Source organism: Giraffa tippelskirchi, chromosome 2 (assembly GCF_054371585.1).
Source record: "Giraffa tippelskirchi isolate mGirTip1 chromosome 2, T2T-mGirTip1v1.2.pri, whole genome shotgun sequence".
NCBI lineage: Eukaryota > Metazoa > Chordata > Mammalia > Artiodactyla > Giraffidae > Giraffa > Giraffa tippelskirchi.
Window position 1 is genome coordinate 190037349 of NC_137276.1, and position 22067 is coordinate 190059415.

The 22067-nt window shown below is 40.7% G+C and overlaps 2 long non-coding RNA genes across 3 annotated transcripts in view; both read right to left on the bottom strand.

Annotated features, from left to right (window-relative positions):
• Positions 1-20305, bottom strand: part of LOC145539097 (uncharacterized) — a 70274-nt gene extending 49969 nt beyond the window's left edge. Inside the window, exons 1-5 of one of the 2 annotated variants that reach the window (XR_014077569.1) lie at positions 20027-20151; positions 18898-18956; positions 18322-18459; positions 13474-13558; positions 13021-13160 (exon numbers count right to left, since the gene is read on the bottom strand). This is a non-coding gene — a long non-coding RNA (uncharacterized LOC145539097). Of the gene's footprint in view, positions 1-13020; positions 13161-13473; positions 13559-18321; positions 18460-18897; positions 18957-20026 lie in introns of both variants that reach the window. The other variant, XR_014077570.1, reaches the window with a different exon arrangement.
• LOC145539098 (uncharacterized) lies at positions 48-11992 on the bottom strand. Its single transcript, XR_014077571.1, has 2 exons — positions 11777-11992; positions 48-3176 (listed from the first exon to the last, which is right to left on the bottom strand). It is a non-coding gene; the product is annotated as an uncharacterized LOC145539098 (long non-coding RNA).
• Positions 20306-22067: the final 1762 nt, after the last annotated feature.

Genomic DNA, 22067 nt, shown 5'->3' on the forward strand with positions numbered 1-22067 from the left:
TTTTCAATGTTGTTAATCTTATTGGAGGCTTATTAATTTTATTCATCTTTTCAAAGAATCAGGTCTTTGTTTCATTGATTTTTTTTCTTTTTTCTGTATTCAAGTTCATTTATGTATGTCCTCCTTTATGATTTCCTTACCATCTGAGCCACCAGGGAAACCCTTTCTATGTTCACTTGGGGGTTATCTTACAATTCTTTTCCTAGTTTCTTAAGTTGGAAAGTTAGATTATCAATTGAGACTTTTCTTCTTTTCTAAGGTACCTAGCAGTATAGATTTCCTCTCAGCACTGCTTTAACTAGATCCCAAAAATTTACATATGCTGCTGCTGCTAAGTCGCGTCAGCCATGTCCGACTCTGTGCGACCCCATAGACGGCAGCCCACCAGGCTCCGCTGTCCCTGGGATTCTCCAGGCAAGAGTACTGGAGTGGGTTGCCATTTCCTTCTCCTTACATATGCTATATTTTAATTTTCATGAAATTCAATGTATTTTTAAATTTCTTTGAGATTAAGCAGCTTGGCAAATGCTAGGCTACCAGAGCTGCTTGGCCCACCAAAAATGATTTAGACAAGAAATAAAATTATATAAGACATACTGATACAATAATACTTTCACAATAGTATTATGCTTTCCTTAAAAATTGGTCTATTTTCTGTAATTTATACAGATTATTGAAGTAAAATAAAAATGGGTATTGTAAAACATATAAGATGTTGATCCATATTAAATTTCACTATTTGACTTATTTTACCTACAAAAACATTAGCTTTTTTCATATAAAAAATATGCAACATTGTTTCGTGTGATTCAACCTAATAGTTCTTATAATGTGCTGCATGCGGTTCTTCTGCAGTCATTGCCTCTCGATATCCCATCTCAGGATTTAGGACCACGAAGAAAGAAAGAAAAAAAACGTGTGATGCAGATCAGAGTCAGCAGCATGACTCAGAACCAGCTGAGGTCATAGGTCCCCTAAGTCTACCAGATAAAAGAGCAAATTCTTGAGAGCTAATTAAGAGAAAAATGAAGCCTTGACTGGCTATCTCAAGTTTTCTAGAGTGCCCAAAAGGTCAAGGTATGAGAATGAGAAGCCAGTGCCAAAGATGAGGTCTCAGGTAAAGGCTACATGCTCCATATTTGGCTACAGGTGACAAACTAATATATCCTGAAGAGGGTAATATATAGAATTAGCTAGATAGAAATCTGTTTCTGTGACTTCCAGTGTGACATTAGGTAAATTTGCTTTTTTTTTTAACCTTGTCTATAAAGCTGGGATCATAATCCCTGACTTGAAGTGCTGTTGCAGAGATCTAACTAGATAATATATGTTGAGTGCTTGGCATGAATTAGGCACCCAGTAAATGTTAGTTCCCTTCTTTATCAGTCTCTAAGGAAGTCATGCTCTGGAAAACCCTAAAGTTTAAGAAGGGGTAGGTGTCACTGGTTCAAGCATGGACTTTGGAACCACAGGGCCTGTGTTCAGACCTCATTACCATGTGACGGTTGCCAAATTATACAACCTCTCCATGCCTCGGTTTTCTTTCTCTGAAAGATGTAACTATAGGGCATACTTCCTCAGGTTGTTGAGACAATTAAATGAGCCAATATATGTAATGTGTTTAGTAAACTGCCTGGCACATAGCAAGCAAAGTATAAGTGCTATTTTATTCATAGTCTGAGAAAATTAATTGGGATAGAAGAAAATTCATTTTTAAGGGAAGCATGAATTCCAGAGGAAGAGGAGGAAGAAGAGTGGGAGGAGGAGTAAGAGGAAGGGAGTGGAGGGAAAGAGAGAAAAAAGGAGGAAAGAAGAGACGTTGGGGGGGAAGAGGGAGGAGGTAAGAGGAGGAAATATATGTGTTGAAAATAGTTCCTTTTTTCCCTGAAAAGTTGGGAGAGGTTGTATTAACAGTGTGCCAGACAGGCTGCTCTCTACATAAGTGTCTCTGGTAATGAAATCTAAGTATTTTGTTTGTTGTTAAAGAAAAAAAAAAGCAGGTAATGAGGGAAAGTCCAGAGAAAAAGACTTTCACAATCAGTGAATGAGAATGTAGATAAAATGAGAGGGGAAGCTCATATGCACCTATGTCACAGCCATTGTGGATTCCATTTCGGAGAATTGTGAGTGACAGATAATCACTTCATTTAGTTTGTAGGTCTCTGGAGATAGTTCTTGATGCAGGAGTATCTTTGAGGAGCTCCTTAGTGATTTTTTTTCCCTTTAATGGATTGACATCTTCATAGAGCATGCCGCGAAAATTAACCTTGCTTCATAGAACATGTTGCAAAAGTTAACCTTGCTTTATCTCCTAAATGCGTAACCTTTTGGTTTTCTTTTTAATAATTGTTGGCAACTAGCTTGCATGACAGCACTGAACACAAATACCACTGATGATGATGAATGTATGGAGGAACGTGGGTTGAATTGTACTGAAAGGGTAACACATTATGTCTATGTAATTGCTTCATCTCCCTTAGGATAGACAAAGTTCAAAGAAATGTGAATGTAGATGACTCACAAGACATGTTCTTTGGGCCTACCCAGAATTCATTTCTCTAATTACATTAACCTTTTCTCCCTTCCTCACTCATCACATGTGCACTCGTTGGACAGGGCATCTTGACAGGGTATTCAGCCACTTCACTTGCCCACTTTTATTTATTGCAGTATTTTCGCAAAGACAAAGCACTTAAAAACACTAAAGTGGCAGGAAAACATCCACTTGAAATTGGATTTCAACATTTTTGTAAAATATATGATAAGGAGTTTAGGAGTTTCATTTAAGTATTTCAAGTATTATTCCTTCAAACTTAATGGTAATATTGCCCCTTATTATATGTTAAGATGAGTCCTTCAAAGCTTTCTTAATTCTATGCTTTCCAGTTAACAATTGTGTAGATACCTGATTTTTGGCTAAAAACTACCTTTGAAAAGCCAGATTCCTAAGAAAAGCCAGATTCCTAAAACAGCTTTGTTGCAATGCTATTCCAAGTAACATTATTTTCCATCAAATGATATGTTCAACAAATTGTCATCCAGACACTTCTCAAACCTTCTATTGCCTGGGAAAGTGAAAGTGAAAGCGAAGTAGCTCAGCTGTGTCCGACTCTTTGTGACCCATGGACTGTAGCCTATCAGGCTTCTCCGTCCATGGGATTTTCCAGGCAAGAGTACTGGAGGGGGTTGCCATTTCCTTCTCCAGGGGATCTTCCCAACCCAGGGATCAAACCTGGGTCTCCCACATTGCAGGCAGACGCTTTTACCCTCTGAGCCACCAGGGAAGCTCACTGCTGAATGAGGCAGCCCTGACTACTATGAAAGACTTTGAATGTTTAGATGATTCCTTTTGGTTTTGAGCTGAGATATTAACCATACCATAGACCATACCTCTTCAGATATTCTTGGAATATCTAAAAACTGCTATTATATGCCCTCATTTTATACGGAGTAGTCACTGGACTGAACATCATTTTGGCTAACATCTTGAGTTGGATAGTGTTGCTCATGAACTCTGATACCTGATAGACGAAATATTCCAGCATAATCTATTAGTCAGAGTTAGAATACAGTGGAACATTTACTTCCTCTCTGCTGAATCATATTTTTCCTTGCCAGAAGCCTGGGGTTGTGTTAACCTTTTTAGAAGCGGCTTATTTCCTTTCAAATCCAGCTTATGATCAACCAAAAACCTTTGTGCTCTTTCATATAATCTGTTGTAAAATCAGCTCTTTCCTTATCTATTGTATTCTGCTGTTTGTTTTAGCACATCTAAAATGCCCATTCTATTGATTTAACTCTTACACCATGCTGAGGGCATTAGAACAGAATGACTAGGAGCATGTACTTTAGAGCTAGTCCACTTAGATTCAAACCTCAACTCTATTCTTCCCTTGCTGAGTGGCCTTGGGCAAGTAACTTGAAGTTCCTCATCTATGAAATAAGAATTCAGTTCAGTTCAGTTCAGTTCAGTCGCTCAGTCGTGTCCGACTCTTTGCGACCCCATGAATCGCAGCACGCCAGGCCTCCCTGTCCATCACCAAATCCCGGAGTTTACCCAAACTGATGTCCATCGAGTTGGTGATGCCATCCAACCATCTCATCCTCTGTCGTCCCCTTCTCCTCCCGCCCCCAATCCTTCCCAGCATCAGGGTCTTTTCCAATGAGTCAACTCTTCGCATCAGGTGGCCAAAGGATTGGAGTTTCAGCTTCAACATCAGTCCTTCCAATGAACACACAGGACTGATCTCCTTTAGGATGGACTGGTTGGATCTCCTTGCAGTCCAATGAGCTAATACATGTAAGGTAGATAGAAGAATGTATATAGGAAGCACTAGACAAGGGTTTGCAGCTATTATTTTGTGTTCAACTGTTTCTCCCAGCATTGTATCTTCTGTAGACTAGAGTACCATGATTTCTATTTATTAATCAAATTGATAAAAATGCAAATAGGATAGCAGTAAAGATAGACCCACAGAATTTCCCTCAGATTTTCCTTTAAGTTTGAGTTCTGAGAATAGACATTTATTTAGCTTTCTGTCTAGAGTGTTGGAAGAGGCAACTTCACAGAATTATGGAAGAGGCTATAGAGATAGCAAATCTTGCCACTGATATTATATTACTAACAGCCATATTGTTATCGTTGTTTAGTTGCTAAGTCATACCTGACTCTTTTACGATATAGCCATGAGAGGGCCATAAATTACCCTCCTTTTGCAATCTGGTGCGATCTGGGCTTCCTGGTGGCTCAAATAGTAAAGAATCCGCCTGCAGTGCGGGAGACCTGGGTTCGACCCCTAGATTGGGAAGATCCCCTGGAGAAGTGAACAGCTACCCACTCCAGTTTTCTGGCCTGGAGAATTCCATGGACAGAGGAGCCTGGGATGCTATAGTCCATGGAATTGGAAACAGTTGGACACAACTGAGTGACTCACTTTTTGTGGTCTACCCATGAAAGGGCCATATATTACCCTCATCTTCCCAAGTCTTTCATGACCTATAGTGGTAGAGAGAGCAGCTGGAAGTAGAATATGGGGTTTAAGTAAGTGTGCACTAGAAAGAAAAGCCAGGTGATGTGTCAATCCAGGGTTCATAAGTGTGGATGAGGAGTGGGTATGAGAAAGGTACAGGGAGGATAGTCCTCTACTAAAGTTAGGATTTAGTTGTGTCTCTGTAGATTGTAAAGTCAAGTGAAGCACACAACCTAGGTTTGGTGCCCAGAGACCATCCAATTACCAATGGCACCAAAGCAGAAGAGTTACCTCCAGAATAAAAGGCTAGTAAAGAGCACTGTGGATCAAGATTGAAAGCAGACAGCTTCATGCCCAGTGAGGCCTTGAGACAGTTGCATTACAGACCTTCCTGATTACATTTCTTATGTATATGACTTTTTCTGAACTATCGTGAAACCATAAGTGTATACATTGCATAATTAAAAGTCCCTCCCCAACGCACACTCCCTAAGTTTCACACTATCACCTCCATTTATGTGATAGTGCTCCTTCTTCCCATTACCATTATAGAAGGGTTCAAGGGTACTCATATTAAAGTGAAAAGCACAAATTATTTCACCACTGTAGAAGAAGTAAAGTACACAAAGACATCATTAGCCAGTTATACTGAAATGGTTTTAACCATGAAACAGTTCATTTAAGCATTCTCTATGATTCTTCTTCTAATGTAGCATAAACCACTGGCTCTCAGCTTTGGGGGTCACTTTCTCCATTCAGCTAGTTTAAAAGTAACAGAAAACTCTACCCAAGGTCACTTATATAACATTTATCAGTAACAGGAGGGAAGTCCAGATGGAGGTCAGGCTTCAGGAAATGGTTGAACCAGGGGCTCACTGAAGTCATGAGGGCTTTAGTTCTTTCCATTTCTCTGTGCTTCCGTCTACTGTGTCAGACTCATCCCTTCATAGTTGTAGGCTGGGTCACATGCTTCCCCAGACTGTGCCTTTAGCCAAAGAGCAGTTTTTCTCTGTCAAGAGTCAGGAAAAGCACTCAGTGATGGGTACATCGGGTTTATTTTTCTATTCTCTCTAATTTAAACCAAGCATGGCAAAGATGTGGGGTTATCCTTAGATCAAGCACACCTCCCTAGAGCAGATATTAGTTTCCAAAACTATATCATTGCTACACAGTGGGGAACCATAGACTGAGGGAGTTAACTACCAGGACGGCTCTTGTTGAATCCAAAAGACACGATGGAGCCTGTTCCCCAAAACACAAATATCTACCAAGATTTTCCCAGTTTCTGGGGGGTTCACAGGGCCTCCTGAAGCACACTTACACCTCCTCTAGGAGCCTACAGACTTCAAGGTTATAACCTTCTCCGCAAAATACTGACCCTGCGCTGCAGTCATTCTAGCACTACCCCTATCTTCAGTCTCTCCAGCCAGAAATTGCTACAGCTCTCCCTCTCACCTCCAGAGAAGCAAAGGCATCATGTGTATGCCAGGAAGCTCTTTGGTCTTGTGTGTATGAGTGCGCGTTCTCTCGGTTGAGTCTGACTCTTTGCGACCCCATGGACGTAGCTCTCCAGGCTCCTCTGTCCATGGGATTTTCCAGGCAAGAATACTGGAGTGGGTTGCCATTTCCTTCTCCAGGGGATCTTCCCAACCCAGGGACCGAACGCACATCTCTTGCATCTCCAATATTAGTACCACTATGTCACCTGTCTTAACCTGATATATAAAGTCAACACCTCCAGGATGGCCAGTTTCCTTCTTTCTCCTTCCCTCATTGTCTGTTTTTCTTCACCTCTCCACATACTCCATAGGCCCCCCTCACATGGAGGCTCATCCAATTTCCAGGTCACATTTATCCTTCCTTTCTCTCTGCCTTAAATTCTTTATTAAAAATCAGGTACCTTAGTACCTACATTCTGCATCAAAATAGCCCACATTCTAAGACACAAATTTATTAAGCATTTACTGTGGAGTAGGCATGCTAGTAGGCAGTTTTTGTACATTAAGTTGTAAAATCTTGACAACATCATAGAAAAAGTATTATTTGCCTTGTTCTAAGGTGAGAGAGTCACTGTTCAGAGAGGTCGATTAGCAAGGGGCAGAGATGAGGTTTGAACCCAGATTTTTCACTTGACTCTGGGTCATATGCTCTTTCTACATCTCTCCACACTGTGAGACTTTCTGTGCTCCCCTTACAGCTGTCTCTATCTTAGTTCTGGACATGAACAAAAAGATATCAAATTTTCAAAGAAGTCTTTGGTAAATGCCTATTAGCATTTTAAATATTACAGGTCTCACATTTATATAAAGCCATGAAAATATTGGTTCTTGATCCAGAACTCACCTTTCAATTCACAATTGCCATATGGGGAATTTCATCCTGTTTTCATAATTGATGCTCTCAAAAAAGAGACTTTTTTTCACCAGTCACAAAATTTCAATTTTTTTTTCTTTTTCTCTACTTCTTACAAAACCTTAAGTTGACCTAGTTATCCGAAATATTCGCCATGTGATTTTCGAGCAAAAAAACACAATCTTTTTCTTCCCTCTTTTTAGCCCTAACTCTCTGAAACTCTCGTTTGGTTTTCTTAATCCTTATTCTCAGAGACCAACTGTCTTCTCTACATTCCGGCCAGGGGAGTGGATTCACACACAGAAACAATCTTTTTACAACGCTGTGATTATGAGAAGAGATAGAAATCTCCTTTCAAAGCTCCTTGCTTGAAGAAACCATAATCACCCTGCAATTCAGTAATGTTGATAACAAAATGTAATACCTTCCTCTCTTAAATAAATATATTGCTATTTATGATAAGTATAAATAACAGCTACAAAATTGAATGTGACATACATGCATAATAGAGATGAAACAGAAAAATAGACTGTGGGTATCTTCACAGTCCTGAGACTAGGTTGATAGATGACAAAGTAAGAGAAAGGGAGACTAGGTAGATGGTAAAAGAACTGGCACAATAGCAAGGTATTTAATAACTGATACGGTACAGGCCCCTATCACAGCACATGCAAACCTTAGGCCTGGTATAGGGCCCTATAGGCCTCTAGCCATGCCAAGGCCATCCTGTTGAGATGCTGGAGGGAGGTCTGGAGAGTCCTGGGAGTGGTGCCATAATGGTGAGGGTGCTTTGTCTAATGATTCACTGAACAGAAATATCCCATGTGCTTAGTCGCTCAGTCATGTCGGACTCTTTGCAACTGCATGGACTGTAGTCCGCCAGGCTCCTCTGTCCATGGTGATTCTTCAGGCAAGAATACTGGAGTGGGATGCCTTGCCCTCCTCCAGGGGATCTTCCCACCCAGGGATCAAATCCAGGTTTCCCGCATCGCAGGTGGATTCTTTACCATCTGAGCCACCAGGGAAGCCCAGAAATATCCCATACATAGCTCCTACTCTTTGAGGTGTGAACCTGATGCATATCAGCTTGGAAAGAGAGAAGGGTAGGTGATCAGACACCCCAGGTGCTCAGGATAGTCCCAGTTTGTATTTGTTATCCTGGTGTTATTACCAATAGCTCCTTCTTACAGAATCATGTTTGGTCTTTGTGTCCTTGTATTAGGTTGACCATATGAAATATTTTAAAGTGTTCTCAATTAGGCTGTATATGATATAGTCACCCTCATAAAAGGACACAAAGACAAAATATGGTTCTCTTTGAAGCAAAAAGTCACAGGCAGGGGAAGACCTTGGCAACTGGAAGGAGGGAAAAAAATGGTAACAGAGAAAATATCCCCACTAAAGGCCCAGCAACGACTGTGGCTATATGAATGTCAGTTTTCAAGGTCGTCTAGGAACTCAAGGGCATAGGCAAAGACGGCCTAGGATAACGGAGCTGCCAACAGGTCCCACTGCCAAAGCTCCAAGAAAAGTAAGAGCTGCAGGAATGGCAAAATATACAGGGAAACTTGGCAAGAGACTCCTTCAGCTACAGTCAGCAAAACAAAAGCCAACCAAAGAATGGCCTGGGCTGCCTTGTATGGCCTTGGCAGCTGTGCACCATCCAGCAAAAAGGGTGCCATTCCCCAGACTATGATGCAAATGTCACTGTCTAGAGTTGAACAATACACACTGTGCATGTGGCAGCTTCAGAGTAGCATTATTCCAGCTTCCTTGTGCCCACAGAGAATATAATTTTTGTTATGTACACTTTTAATTAATTACATTTCTTTGCTAAAACCCCTGCAGTCTGTTCAATCATTCAGATGATTGGTTCAGATTATGTACCAAGAAGTCCATGGTATTAATTACTTGGCAACCTTAAAGAAAGGTAATCTCTCCATCCCACCATCAAGGAACAAAGTATATCAGAGACTCAATTTTAAAAATATAGGAGTTAAAGTGGTGAATAAAGATTCATTAAGGATTCTCCCACACTTTGCAAAAATTCACAAAATACACATTCTTGTCAGTACATGGGCCCTATCACTTCCTTTGTATAATATTCTTTTGCTTGATAAGGAGTCCAATTAAATACCATCACACATTACACGGTGGGCAAAGAGAGTCAAGAAGATTGCATTTATTATAATTCTGAGGTCGTTAAAAACAGCAACTTCCAAATCATCATGGGAAATAAATATGGTACTAGTATATTCCAAGCTGTCTCACAGACAGAGGGTACAAATGAGGAATTTGTTTAATTAATACCACCAAATCACAGTGTCCTCAGTTCATCCTTTTGTTGCTAGAACTAAATAGAGAAATAAATTTTTTCTCTGACAAAAAGGTCAGTGGTAGCTGAATTAAAATATAAATGCAGGATCTCAGTGATCTAAAATGATATTTTGACAGTTATCAGGAGCTGGGAAAAAATAGTATAGTTTGTGTGGTAGCCAGTAACAATTAAGATCATACTTTTCATGTTCCCACGTTCATGCCTTTGTCTACATCATTCTCTTCTCTGATCATGTCCTAACCTCTCAACCTACTGGAATCTAGTTCATCTTCAAGGCCTCTTCTATGAAGCTTTCCACCTCCCTTCAACAAAATGCAAAGTCTTTACCCACTGCATCTACACCCATTTCATGGTAGGCACTGGACTCCACTTTTTATCACATACATTTGTATGCTTCCCAGACATCTCTGGGCTTCCCTTGTAGCTCAGCTGGTAAAGAATCCGCCTGCAATGCAGGAGAACCTGGTTCAATTCCTGGGTCAGGAAGATCCACTGGAGAAGGAATAGGCTACCCACTCCACTATTCTTGGGCTTCCCTGGTGGCTCAGCTGGTAAAGAATCTGCCTGCAATGCAGAAGACCTGGGTTCAATCCCTGGGTTGGGAAGATCCCCTGGAGAAGGGAAAGGCTATCCACTCCAGTATTCTGGTCTGGAGAATTCCATGGACTGTATAGTCCATGGGGTTGCAGAGTCGGACACGACTGAGCGACTTTCACTTCATACTTCATAGTTGATTAAGGGCTTCCCTCATAGCTCAGTCTGTAAAGAATCTGCCTGCAGTGCAGGAGACCTGGTTTGATCACTGGGTCAAGAAGATCCCCTGGAGAAGGAAATAGCAACCCATTCCAGTATTCTTGCCTGGAGAATCCCATGGACAGAGGAGCCTGGCAGGATATAGTCCATGGGGTCGCAAGAGTCGGACATGACTTAGCGACTAACCCATCACCATAGTTGATTAACCACATGGTGTTAGTTTCAGGTGTACAGCAAAGTGATTCAGTTATACATATACACATACCTATTCTTTTCCAATTTTATACTCAGCATCCATGACAGTGACTGTTACACCAATTTACAGCAAAGTCTTTTCGATACAAAGTCCTCTTAGAACATGTTCATTGTCGACCTGCTTAATGATTTGTTTCAGCAGAAGTGTGGTACATCCCTCCTCCCATACATACACATCAGTTAGGATTGCATATGGCTGCAAATAACAGAAATCTAAATATATAGACTTTACTAAATAGGGGTTTATTTTTTTATTTTTATCCTGTAACATGGGCTTTAGGACAGAAGTTACTGGCGAAATCTGGAAATAGAAGGGTGGCACATAAAATCTAAAAAGACAATTTTTCTGAGTCAAAAAACTCACAGTTCTTTCATTGATACATTATTAATGCATCAAACATTTATTGAAAACCACTATGGTGCTGTCTATTGTCAAGAGACACTAAAATTAATACAAAATAGTCCATGATCTCTAGCAGCAAATACCCTAGTTACTTACAGTGTAAGCATGCATGTGGAACAACATTCACAGTTAAGCCTGGATCTTAAGATCCCGTGATATTAAAGGAATGGTCTATGGCTCACTTTAGAGTAAGACTTGAGGGGAAAAATTAAGCTCCCAGAAGGGATTCTGTAAAACCTTTAACCTACGCTAAGAAAATCCAACAGTGTAAAGCAATATTTGTGATTTCCAGTTACTCTTAATAGTTTGTACAAAGTCCATTGTAGGTGGACTTGATGCAAGTGGATGTAGCAACGTGGCTGAAAGCATGGAGGAGGGGAAGAAGTGAAGCAAAGTAGAGACACAAGCATGACTTTTGGCAGAGCAATTGTTCCTCATGTTTGGGGTTACCGTGGTGAAGAGTTATTCTAAGATTTACTGGAAGTCGGAGCTTCCCAGGTGGCACTAGTGATAAAGAACCCGCCTGCCAACACAAGAGATACAAGAGAGCGGGTTCAATCCCTGGGTTAGGAAGATCTCCTGGAGAAGGAAATGGCAACCCACTCCAGTATTCTTGCCTGGAAAATCCCATGGACAGAGGAGCTTTATGGGCTAAAGTCCATGGGGTCGCAAAGAATCAGACACTATTGAAGTCACTTAATATACACTGGTGGTTGAAAAGAAATGCCTTTAGGACGCAGTTTATCACAAAATTCTCATATGGTTCACTATAAAATTTACAGTTTTATGTTGCCAAACTGGCTCAGTGCAAAAGAGCTTGACAATTAGTTTGGCACCAAGTCAGTTCGTACTCTCGCCCACCTAGTAAGTAGGTGTTAAAATGCAAACAGAATGTTGGGACTCCAGAGATATGAGATGCAAGTACCCACTGACCAAGCCTACCTCATGAGACCTTCAGCAGGCCCAAGACAAAATATAAGCAGCATACTTCTGGCATAGGAGAATGTTCCAGAATCTCAGAACGTTTCACAACAATTCATTTATTTTATAGATATACACTGTGGTTTGGTCTTTGGAATTGTGAGAGTAGGAAGGCAAAAGGGCACCAGATACCTGCAGGTCAATATGTACATTCACTGACTTACTGCCACCACCACCCCTCCATTTTCAGGTCTAGCCATTGTCCTTATTGGTATATATTAATACTTTCCTAATTCTTTTAATATCATTTTAACATCATTTTGAGGAGGCAATAAACATTTGTGGTCAATCCACCATTTTCAACTGGAAATTAATCTCTCAGATTCTTTGATCTCTGGTGGGATTCAGCAAAGATGAAGAATGCCAGTACATTCTCTGAACCCTAAATTCAACGCTATACAATTCCAGGACCTGGGCTTGTGCACTTATCAAAATATTCAAGACAAAAATTTTATGAGCTTTTGGAAAATACAAGAGATAAAATGGGCCTCTCCTAGCACTGTTTTCCAAATAACCATTTGTATCAAATGATAATTTTGTAACAACAAAAAAATGCACTTTTATTAGGTATTTGTTGCCTGTCGGTAGCAGGTTTTGCAAAACATCTAGGTCACTGAGTGACATAAGCATTTCTCAGAATAACATGGAGGCAGTATGGCTGAAAAAACACGATCATTGCTCATGTGAGGCAGGCCTGGAGTCTCAAGCCTGCTGAATCCTTTCCTAGTCACTGAACCAGTCTTTTCATGTGTGAATAATTAAACATCAGTGGCATCACATGTGTCATATACCTACCAGAGGTAGGTGCTCACTGAATGTGAGTGCCCTGCCCGTCCCCTTCTGGCCAGGGCCCCCACATACAGGAGGGGACCCAGCATTAGCGCATGATTCTTCAGGGGCTCATCCTGGTCACAGACAGCCTTCTGACAAATCCTGGAGACAGGAAAATGTGTGCAACTAATTCCTACCTTGAGAAAGCTGCACCCACTGTGACAGGCGGGCCGCTCATGGGAGACAGAGGGGCCCATTAAGCAAGCACCGCATCTGACCTGTTGTTGGGGTTTAGTCACTGTCTGCAGCCTGGCTTGCTGCCCGTTGCTCCTGGCGGCTGTAAATCAACATTGTGACAGAGAGGGCATTGGGTCAACTACATTCCATTAACGGATCAAAGTGTTTTCTTTTAGACTCATAGAAAAGGAGAAGGAATATGGATGATATACAGCTTGGAAGGGACATAAGCTTGGCAGAAACAGACATAAAACGGATTTTTAAATGTAAATCTGAAAAAGTCAAAGACCCAGATGAACTCAAACTGCCTGGTTGTCAGAACTGTTCTCAGTATTTTTCCCATAAAAACTCAAAAGAGACCACAGGTTTCTATGAGTGGGCTCTCAGAATCAGGTGACTCAGTTGGTACTCACCATCTCAGGAGAGCAACTCATTGATTCTGCAGTCCAGAAAATTGTCATAATTTTTATGCAGCTTGTTTTAAATTAATTTGGAAATCTGTTAGAGAAAAAATGAACATTCACTGGGTGAAGTGTGGAATTCTGGGTTTCTTTACATTTTTTTTTTTCAAGGATATTTTACATTCTCGAAATATCATCAGAGACAATTCATACTGTCTTCTCCTAAATACAGTTTTCTTATCATTTATTGGCTACATGAAGTCCATGAAGATAATTTTTAAAGAAAGATATTTAGAGGTTACTCTACGTTTCACAGATGTTAGCCACCTCTTGGATTAATTAGGTTTGGGAAAATAGAGGTGGGGATTATTTCACATGATGGAATGGAATGAAATTCACAGCTATGAAAATGATTCTAGGACCAGGAAAAAAATCTTGATAGGTAAAGAAGAGCTTAAATGCTTTGCACACATAGTATACGGACATAAATGTTGGAAACTAACTTTCAGGAGAGAATATGTGATTACAGATAGGATTTGAGTATAATATTTTCTTAATTTATTTATTTATATTTTATTTTTAGTTGTGCTGGGTCTTTGTTGCTGGACACAGGCTTTCTCTAGTTGCGGTGAGTGAGGGCTACTCTTCATTTCAGAGCATGTTCTCATTGCAGTGGCTTCTCTTATTGCAGAGCACGGGCTCTAGGGCGTGTGGGCTTAGCAGTTGTGGCACATGAGATTAGTTGCTCCACAGCATGTGGGATCTTCCCAGGACAGGGATCGAACCCATGTCCCCTGCATCAGCAGGCAGATTCTTATCCCCTGTACCACCAGCGAAGTCCCTGAGTGTAACATTTTAATGTATCTTTAAACATGGCTCATTTGTTTCATTTTGTTTTCTAGTAGGACATAGATGGTGTTAAAAGATTTTATTCCGGGCCATGCACAACTATAATTTCTCTAAATTGACAGCTGCCATAAGCATGTAGCTATGGCTGTTAAGAGTTAGTTAACTTGTAGAGAATTTCAGTTTAATTATATACATGCGTGGCTCTCTGTTGGGGATATTATTTTGTAGGTGCTTTAATTAATTCTTTGCATATGTGACATCTAACAGTATCTAGAGTGAATGGATATATTTATATTATGATAGGAAGCACTTTGTTAATCTTATTTTTCTATATGTGTATAATAACATGTGATGAAAAGCCCAAATTGAATCCTGAATTGCTTTATGTCTGGTATTTGATTTGGGGGAAACAAAATCACTTTTACTGTTTCAAATCAAACAGCTAAACAAATAGTTAAATTTTGTTATAAGGTGGAGCTGTTGTTAATATCTGAGCATCTTCCAAATGAAACCTAGGCAAATAGGAAATCCATGATTTTTTGTTACTATGTGACTTTTTGTGACAATAATTTATATCTTTTACCAAGGTCTTCTCTCACCCTCCATTTTAGTCATTAATAGTATCAAATATACTGACTATATTTATAAAAAATAAATCTACATATTTTCAGACCTACAAATGGAAACTAAGCTCTGATTTAAAGGGATTACCAGTAAATAATGCCAGATATATGATGAGAAAATAATTTTATTTATTCAAAATTCTGTGAGCACTAGGCATGTACTGTCCTTCAAGATTAAAAAAAGAAATTAGCTAAGTCAGGGAAATTACATTCTGTTTTTTTCCCTCCTAGGAGTTATCTTGGTCTGCAATCAATCCTTCAGAAAAATCCCTCACATTATCACTTTTGTGCAGTATGTTAACTAGGAGCAAAATGATAGTGTATGTCAGTCAAATGTAAAGCATGACTTCTATTGGTGTTAAAACCTGATGATTAATGCAAAAGCTCAAGGCAAGTCAGGTTAATCTGAACAATATATTATTTCCTTTTAGTCTACAATCCGTCATCTCACAAACTATGGTTAATAGAATGCCCAAAATAAAAAAATCAATTTAAATGAAAATGTGTAATATATTTTGCATCTCATTTATACCTTATTGTATTGAAAGGCAGGCTAACATTAGCTAGTCTGTGAATGTGATATGAAGGAGATGATATACTTATTTGTTTTAAAAGCCTTAGGTATTCCTTTTACACACTGAATCTCTAAAGGCTTTCGATTGTTGAAAATACTGCTTCCTATTTTACTGACTTATTACATTTAAAGGATCTAAATTAAATTTAATTAAAAGATCCAAAAGGAATCATTGAAAGAATATGCACATTAAAAACAATTGCTAATTCTATTCTCTTGAATCTTAGAAAATAAAAAGTAGAATTATTGTATTATTATTCACTTGTCCTGGTATAACAGATGTCAGCTACCTGGATGATTCCAAATCTTCTAGCTTGCAACAATCACCTCCTCCTTTGATACTTAAAATAGTTCAAATATCCTGACTTACTTAGGGATGGAATCTGAGTCTCTTGTTAAGAAATGGTGAATGCCACAGATGGTTCGGTTTCTCCAGGCCTCTAGTTCTAGGAGTTTTCTGATTTCTCTGAATTTTTGATCTCTGCTGTCATTTCACCTCCTAAGGAAGCATCCCTTTTCCATATAGAATCAATCAACTCTACAACCTGATTGTCCCCCATCCAACTTGTGTGCAACTCCCCTTTCCTCAGAGTTTCACCCGGTCTAGGCTGTGACTAGAGCAAACTTAATGAAGAATTTGGGAGGAAGAGGGGTGGGAGTGGCATATGCCACAAACAATCTTTGCATTCCAACCACTGGGGAATTTGCACTGTTTCTTGCCTCTCCTCAACTCCAGCTTCCATTCAAATTGCAGGCCAGCTTTATCTCCTCTGACCTCCCCCATCTCCTTCCTGATAAGATCCCCTCCCCCTCCAAGGTCCCATTTGCTCCTTTCACAGAACAGAACTGGAACTCTTCATCCAGCCCCCATTCATAAAGGCACTGCTGGGCAGGGTGAGGGGGTATGAAGCAACTCCTGTAAAGCCACTCCTGCTCAGCACAAACAATGCTTTCACAGAGAGGAATTCTGTAGTCATCAGTTTCCTCTCCCTTCTATAATAGGAAGTGATTTAGGGATTAAGGATTTAGAATCTGGCTGTGAGATGAAAGGAAGCAGCAGACAATGAGAATTTGGAAGAATTGTCTAACTTTATGGAGAAGGCAATGGCACCCACTCCAGTACTCTTGCCTGGAAAATCCCATGGACAGAGGGGCCTGGTAGGCTGCAGTCCACGGGGTTGCGAAGAGTCGGACACGACTGAGCGACTTCACTTTGACTTTTCACTTTCATGCATTGGAGAAGGAAATGGCAACCCACTCCAGTGTTCTTGCCTGGAGAATCCCAGGGACGAGGGAGCCTGGTGGGCTGCTGTCTATGGGGTCGCACAGAGTCGGACACAACTGAAGCGACTTAGCAGCAGCAGCAGCATGCATATATCCAGGAAGACCCCCTGGAGGAGGGCATGGCAACCCACTCCAGTTTTCTTGCCTGGAGAATTTCATGGATAGAGGAGCCTGGTGGGCTGCAGTCCAGAGAGTTGCAAAGAGTTGGACATGACTGAAGCGACTTAGCATGCAAGCATGCATCTATACTATGGACCCTATGAAGTGAAGTCACTCAGTCATGTCCGACTCTTTGCAACTCCATGGACTGTAGCCCACCAGGCTCCTCCTCTGTCTATGGGATTTTCCAGGCAAGAATACTGGAGTGGGTTGCCATTTTCTTCTCCAGGGGATCTTCCTGACCCAGGGATCAAACTCAGGTCTCCCACATTGCAGGCAGACTCTTTACCCTCTGAGCCATCAGGGAATCCCATGGACCCTTTAGGAAATGCAAATTAGAAAAGAATCATACAAAAATTTGGAGTGGAAGCTCCAAATGAGGTGGTGAGGTGGTAAAGAATCCGCCTGCCAATCCAGGAGACATAAGAGAAGATGGTTCGATCCCTGGCTCAGGAAGATCCCCTGGAGAAGGAAATGGCAACATGCTCCAGTATCCTTGTCTGGGAAATCCCATGGACAGAGGAGCTTGGCACGTTATAGTCCATGGGGTCGCAAAGAGTTGGACACAACTGAGCACTCACCCAGACAGATGCATATACTGAGATCTAAATATCTTCTGTTCCAGACAAGGAAACTGATACCTAAAGAGGCCAGGAGCCTTGCTGGAGGTTAGACAGCACTTTTCAGTTGGATAGAACTATCTGGTTATAGTTTTCCATGAGCTCATGCAACAACTCAATTTCTCAGAAGCCAAACAGCATTTCATCTTTGTCTATTTAATTCTGGGCTGTGTTGCCAGCAAAGGTCCCAGAGGAAAGAATACAGGGGGAGGCATGCAGCTACTGCACACCTAAATCATATTATTGCAAGTACTCTGGTATGTTCACTCTTCAATTTTCACTTCTGTGCTAACCATGCATGTGTAATTAATTCTCTAATTTCTAAGCATGATATTGATCTTATGGAGGTCAGTGTGCACACAAATCCTTTGCAGCTTCCATCAGAGATAAAATACCAAGCTGAAGCCTTCTTCTTCTGACCCCCACGAAAGTGAATTCATTAAATTTCTTATGTTCATAGAAAAACCAAGGAGGGTAGGGTGGGGAAAGAGAGAGATGCTTGTAATAGACGAAGATGCAAATGGAAAACGATCATAGTTAATCATGTTGCTGAAATAGGACAAGAAAAAATATTCAACCTCTTTATCTACCAGTAGAAATTCAATATCTTCTATAATAAATTAGGTTCCCAACATTTATATTTGCTATAACAAATAAATACCTAAAGAAATAATTTATACATATTAAGGAAATCGGAGCAATAAACCTGAGAGCTACATTTGACTGACAAGACTCACTGAAAGAAACTTACCAGATAGAGAGAAAAATGTATCCAAACCACTTCCTTCTGTGGAAGTGAAGAAAGTCTCCTCAGCAGAATTCAGACATTTAGCAACCATCTTGGTTGTAAACATTTGTCCAAACAGTCAACAGGACAAAGAAAATGCTCCTGTGAAAACAGTAACCAGATCTTAGGGCTCCGGTCTTTGAAGTTTGAAATATTTCCCTAGAACTGCCACATTCTTCTTTCTCCCATTCCTCTAGAAGATCACAAAAGTAAATTCTCGTTTGTTCTCTCTTTCTGTTATCCTGCCAAAAATACACATTCACTGATAAAACCCACCAGTGATTCATTACATATCATCATCCCAAGGTTTCCAGTATAAATGCCATATTAAATGAGCCTCTTCTGTTTTATTAATGCATAACAGACATTTAATAGCAATGATGGTGCCAAGGATTCTTACTGTATCATACCATTAAAACCCAGATGTTTTGGTACAGTCAGAAGCAAATACACCAGCCCCCAGCTTCTTTTCCTCCATCTTATTTTCTTAGAAGTGGCTGATCTGGGATTCATTTGGAAGCAGAAATAGTAGTATGTTACCTCTCTTTTCATATTTCTCCTTTTCTCTACAGGCCAGTTTCATTTTCACTATTCTTCCACTTATCAGTTAAGAGAAGAAAAAACGAGAGGAAGAGAGAGAGGACAAAAAAGGGGAGGAAGGTCTTGGAATTAAAATTTAAGGTGAGACTCTATTTATTTTTAAATTTCTTAACATGGATTAAACAAACATAAATATATTAAAATGATATATATTTCAGTTTTCTTATATTTCATATACAACTACCCCATGTATGCCTTTGCCCAGAGCTTTCATCCAAAGTACTCATTCATTTACCAGTCCATGAACAGAGTCCACCATGGCCGCTACAAGTTCTGGTGCATTGTTAGTGAGCTCCTGTGTCCTGAAGGCATTACTCAGTATATGTTTTCTGTGTTGTCTTGTCCCCATGGGAACCCCTAAAGCACATGCCTTTTTGAGACTCTGTAGGAAGGAGCTTGGACCAGGGCGTCCTTTGTGGAAGCACTTTAGCTTCCAGGGGTCTCTGGCTGCTCTGATGATGGCCTCCTCCAGAACCATCCACTTTGGGTCTTGCTTAGAATCCTCAGTTCTAATCTAGCCCAGCCATCTGGGTCATGCACGTTAATGGTCCTGGACAAGTAATGCCTCAGCAGATATCAATCCCACACACACACCAAGCCCCAGAGACAAGGAAGATGACAAAATCGGCCTGAGTAACATACAGGCAGTGAGAAACACCATATAAACTAGAATTCTGCCCTCGCCAGGCATTGTCCTAGAAATGAGTGTCTGCTATACTCTACTGGTGTGAGGTGTTCCAAAATTCTGGCCCTCTCAGTGTGGTCTTTTGTGATCATTTTTGCAGCTTAGTAGAATAACAATGATCAGAAGTGAGGAGAGAACAGAGGCAGAAAGAGTTTCTACCTCCTTGCTCTACTTACAGTTCCCTCATTCAGATAGTAAAGGGGCCTCCACAGATGTTCTTTAGCCAGAGTTCTATACCCTGTATTTCCAAAACAAATCCCAGGAAACTGAAGCATAAGAATACATACTGAACAATGATCTCAGTCATCAAGATATTTTCATTTCACCGCTCTATATATAACTCTAATTTGCTCCTTTCCCCTTCATCCCCTTCCAGCCACTGACCTCAGTTAGAACCTCTTTAGCTCTCTATTCTCCACTTTTAATAACCCTTTAAAATTCCAGATAGTCTGTAAAACAGGGATGAAAAAAAGAGATGAAGAATGTAAGTGCTCCTACCTCTTGTGCTAGGTATATGTAGGTATGTGTTGCCAGGATCTTTTCATCCTATGACAACAAGGAGTAGAGGCACCTACAGCCCAGCTTCCCTGTTCCAGGAAGGCTTCTAAAACCTGTGAGCTCACAGAGGAATACTCTGCCTCTGGTGCAGTTCTATGTAGTCAATAGAACACCATCCTGAGATTCATAAAAACTTGCTCTGTCCACCACCTCTGTGACCTCAAGGCTATCTCTCAATGCCTGATGAAAGGCGTTGTCCAACAAACAAGATGGGCTGTCTCAGAGAGAATGACAATACCTGGAAGTCTTAGCACATGACTGACTGCCTGACACATCAGTACGTATTCAACTGTCCCCGTACTAAACTCATAACCTTGTCTTCTACCTTCTCATCCAACCAGTTTCCCTTGCTGTGTGATAGGCAGTGCCTTCTACTTAGAAACCTGAGCATCTTCTTCACCTCCTCCTTACTCACCATATCCAGGCAGTAAAACGTTCATAAACATTCCTTGGAAAGTCTTCCCTTTCCAAGCCCACTGGAATTGCTGTTCAGACACACCATCACTCCCTTTAACCACACAGATTACTGGGCCAGTCTCTGGACTGGCTCTTCCTGTCTCCACAATCTCTCTTCCTCCAGTCTGTTCCTCACCTACCTATCTGGTTGAGCTTTCTAAAGTAAGAATTTGATAATGTCACTCTTTTTTAGAATCCTTCAGTTGCTTCTCAATACTACAGAATAAAATTCTGACTTCAGTTCAGTAGCTCAGTAGTGTCTGACTCTTTGGGACCCTATAGACTGCAGCATGCCAGGCTTCCCTGTCCATCACCAACTCCCGGAGGAGTTTACTCAAACTCATGTCCATTGAGTCAGTGATGTCATCTAATCATCTTATCCTCTATCATCCCTTACTCCTCCCACCTTCAATCTTTCCCAGCATCAGGGTCTTTTCAAATGAGTCAGTTATTCGCATCATGTGGCCAAAGTATTGGAGTTTCAGCTTCAGCATCAGTCCTTCCAATGAACACCCAGGACTGATCTCCTTTAGGTCGGACTGGTTGGATCTCCTTGCAGTCCAAGGGACTCTCAAGAGTCTTCTCCAGCACCACAGTTCAAAAGCATTAATTCTTTGGCGTTCAGCTTTCTTCATAGTCCAACTCTCACATCCATACATGACTACTGGAAAAAGCATAGCCTTGACTAGACGGACCTCTGTTGGTAAAGTAATGTCTCTGCTTTTTAATATGCTGTCTAGGTTGGTCATAACTTTTCTTCCAAGGAGCAAGCGTCTTTTAATTTCATGGCTGCAGTCATTATCTGCAGTGATTTTGGAGCCTTAAAAAATAAAGTCTGTCGCTGTTTCCACTGTTTCCCCATCTATTTGCCATGAAGTGATGGGACCAGATCCCATGATCTTAGTTTTCTGAATGTTGAGATTTAAACCAACTTTTTTCACTCTTCTCTTCCACTTTCATCAAGAGGCTCTTTAGTTCTTCTTTGCTTTCTTCCATAAGGGTGGTGTCATCTGCATATCTGAGGTTATTGATGTTTCTCCCAGCAATCTTGATTTCAGCTTGTGCTTCCTCCAGCCCAGCATTTCTAATGATGTACTCTGCATATAAGTTAAACAAGCAGAGTGACAATATACAGTCTTGATGTACTCCTTTCCCTATTTGGAACCAGTCCAGTCACTATTTGGACTGTTCCATGTCCAGTTCTAACTGTTGCTTCCTGACCTGCATACAAATTTCTCAAGAGGTAAGTCAGGTGGTCTGGTATTTCCATCTCTTTCAGAATTTTCCACAGTTTATTGTGATCCATGCAGTCAAAGACTTTGGCATAGTCAATAAAGCAGAAGTAGATGTTTTTCTGGAATTGTCTTGCTTTTTCAATGATCCAATGGATGTTGGCAATTTGATCTCTGGT